Raw genomic sequence first — 3,730 nt, 5'->3', positions numbered from 1 at the left:
AGCTGAAGAGTTAACTAGAAGATCTGCTTAATAAGAAATTCATAAGACAAAGTGTATCACCTTGGGGAGCTCCAATTTTATTAGTGAAGAAGAAAGACGATAGTACGAGATTGTGTATTGACTATCGTCATCTGAATAAGGTCATAATAAATAATAAGTATCCTTTTCATATGATCAATGACCTTATGTATCAGTTAGTGGATGCTTATGTTTTTAGTAAGATCAACTTGAGGTCGAGTTATCATCAAATTCGAGTGAAGGATGAAGATATCTCGAAGACTGCATTCAGGACACGATACAATCACTACGAGTACTCTATGATGTATTTCGGTGTGTCTAGTGCCCATGGTGTAATTATATAGTATATGAATAGGATCTTCTATCCTTATTTGGATCAGTTTGTAGTGGTGCTTATTAATGATATTATGGTATATTCTAAATTAGATGAAGACAATATTGGACATCTTCGTATTGTACTCCAGGTTTTAAAAGAGAAGAAGTTGTATGCCAAGTTATCCAAATTTGAATTTTGGTTGCGAGAAGTGAGTTTTCTCGGTCATGTGATTTCCAATGGTGGTATAACGGTTGACCCTTCTAAGGTAGATGCAGTGCTGCAATGGGAGGATCCAAAATCGGTTACCGAGATCAAAAGTTTCTTAGGGTTGGCTGGTTATTACCAAATATTTATCGAAGTATTTTCTAAGTTAGATCTACCTTTGACTCAGTCGACCGAAAGGATCAAGCCTTTGTGTGGGATATGCAGTGTAAAGATAATTTCCGAGAATTGAAAAAGAAGTAGACAACAACGCCGATGCTGATATTACCAGACCCAAAGGAACCTTTTATGGCATACTGTGATGCGTTCAATATGGGCTTATGCGGTATGCTTATATAAAATTGTAGCTTATGTTTCACGACAACTGAAGATTCATGAGAGGAATTACACCACTCACGATTTAGAGTTGGCAGCTGTGGTATTCATACTAAAGTTATGAATGCACTATTTGTATGGTTATATAGTTGAAGTATTAAGTGATCACAAGAGTTTGAAATATCTGTTCGATCAGAATGAGCTGAATATGAGACAGAGAAGATGGTTAGAGTTTTTGAAGGACTGCAAATTTGGTTTGAACTACCATCCCGGTAAAGCCAATGTTGTAGCAGATGCTTTGAGTCGGAAGTTCTTGCACATGGCGACATTAATGGTTATAAAGTTGGATTTGATCGAGCAATTCAGAGACTTGAGTTTGGTGTGTGAGGTGACTGTGGTTAGTGTGAGATTAGGCATGTTGAAGCTAACTAGTGGTTTTCTTGATGAGATTAGAGAAAGTTAGAAACTTGATGTAGCCTTGGTTGATCGTCTGTCATCGGTTAATCAAGGTAAAGATGAAGATTTTAGAGTAGATGAGAATGCGATCCTAAAACTTTGGAATAAAGTTTGTGCACCTGATGCCCGAAACTTAAGAAGACCATTTTGGAATAGAGTCACCGAAGCAGTTTTAGTATTAATTTTGGGGCGAAAAAAATGTACCAAGACCTTAAGAAAATGTTTTGGTGGCCAGGGATAAAGAGGGACGTTGCACGTTTGTATATTCATGTATGACTTTCTAGAAGTCGAAGATTAAGCATTAGAAATCGTTTGGACTGATGCAACCGTTGGATATTTCCTAATGGAAATGGGACATTATATTGATGGATTTTGTGACTGGGTTGTCGAATACTCATAGAGGATTTGATGTGATTTAGGTGATCATGGATAGGCTGACTAAATTGGTGCACTTAATTCCGATTAAGATTGGTTTTCATTGCAGAAGCTGACTAAGATTTACATTTTTGTGATTGTGAAGCTTCATGGTATTCTATCGAGTATTGTGTTTGACAAAGACCCGAGATTCACATCTAGGTTTTGGGAGAGTTTACGAGAGGATTTGGGTACTAAGTTAAAATTGAGTTCTTCTTATCATCCACAGGCCGATGGTCAGAATGAGAGGACTATCCAGTCTTTAGAGGACCTATCGAGGGCTTGCGTCTTAGACCAAATAGGTGTTTGGGATGATTTTATACCATTGATCGAGTTTACTTATAATAATAACTACCATTCTAGTATTGGAATAACTCGATTTGAAGCTTTGTATATGAGGAGGTGTATGACTCCTGTAAGACCCCAATTTTGACCCTAAGATCCCTCATGCTATTCTCATCATATGCATTAACATTGGGATCACACCTTGACATCCTCTTTACCCCTAATTCATTGGGTTTGCATTGGGAGAGATCACCAAGCACATTTGATTGTATCATACTTCATTTTTTCTTTGTTTACTATCCAAAATATCAAAAATATGTCAATGTATAGTTTGTTGCTTTTGTAGGTAGTGTGTGTAATCACCCATGCTCCATCAAGCTCATATCTAGGGTTTAAGACCCTCATTGCAAGGAGCTCAATCAAGAAATGGTTTACTATGGCTTTGAGTATCATATATGGATCCTCGTGATCTTCAGATGTTATTTTGATCAAGAAATCATCAAGAGTTTGGAGTTGGTTTGCCTTGGAAACCCTAATTCATCTGGGTATCTTATGTGACTTCTTTAACAAGTTTCTTCACCACTTGGTCAAATATTTTAGGGGATACTTCACATTTCATCATCTTATGCATATATGATCCTCCATGACTCCCAAAAGTCAAGAGAATGTCAAGCTAGCAAGTTGGTTCATGGTGGTTGGCCAGAGGAATTCAATTGGTCAAAACTGGGGTTCCCTAGACCCTATCTCCTACAATTTGTGTCATATGAAAATGATTACAAGAGAAACGTTACTCTAAATGACATTCCAAACAACTTTCATGTTGAGGTCAAGAGCTAGGTTTGCTTGGAAAGTCATTTTCTATGGTGAAAGATTATAAGTCATTTTGTCCAAACCCTAATTTGGAGGTCAACTTCCCAAGACCATAACTTAATCAATTTTTATAAGATGAAAGCTATTCAAGTTGCATGATCAAATTCAAGATGCCTACTGCAACTTTGATGTTTGGAGGAAGTGCAAATTCAACTTGCAAATACATGTGATAAAGGGAAACATTATAGGTCATTTTGGGCCAATACCATTGAACAAGTGATTTTCCTCAACTTATAAAATACATAACTCCTTCATGATGAATCCAAATAAGGTCAAATGTGTGACCAAATTGAAGGGATTTGGAAGATTTACAACTTTTAGGAAGGAACTTTTCTCATTTGAAGTCCATAGAAAAAGTTACTCAAGGTGGAAAAAGTGAACATATGGCTTGATACTTAGATTTTGTTTTTTGATATGTTTGATTTTCCAAACTTCCACCTCAAAATTAATCAAGATCCGAGCTTCAAATGAAACGTTGTTCAACATGAAAGTTATTCCTCTTGGTCTAACCTTTCCAAAAAGTCCAAAATCATCTCATTTGGACAAAGTATGAATAATGTGCACATGGCTTAAAGTTGAAGGACCATTTGGAAGATTTGAAGTTCCACCTTTCATACACGATTGCATGACCCTTCCACATGATTTCAGCATTGCTTACACATAATTTTGGACCTAAGTGCATCATTTGATGGGCCTATCACACGCCCATGCAAGCATGCAAGTGAGATTTCCAACTTTGGCCAAAAATGGAAGTGTGCAATTATCAATCTCCTTGGCCATAAATAGAGGTCCTCTTGCTCAGAATTAAAGACGCTGGCGCGCAAGCTTTGAATT

Source organism: Lathyrus oleraceus, chromosome 6 (genome assembly GCF_024323335.1).
Source record: "Lathyrus oleraceus cultivar Zhongwan6 chromosome 6, CAAS_Psat_ZW6_1.0, whole genome shotgun sequence".
NCBI classification, from domain to species: domain Eukaryota; kingdom Viridiplantae; phylum Streptophyta; class Magnoliopsida; order Fabales; family Fabaceae; genus Lathyrus; species Lathyrus oleraceus.
The sequence above is the reverse complement of the archived record's forward strand: the minus strand, read 5'-3'. Positions refer to the sequence as shown.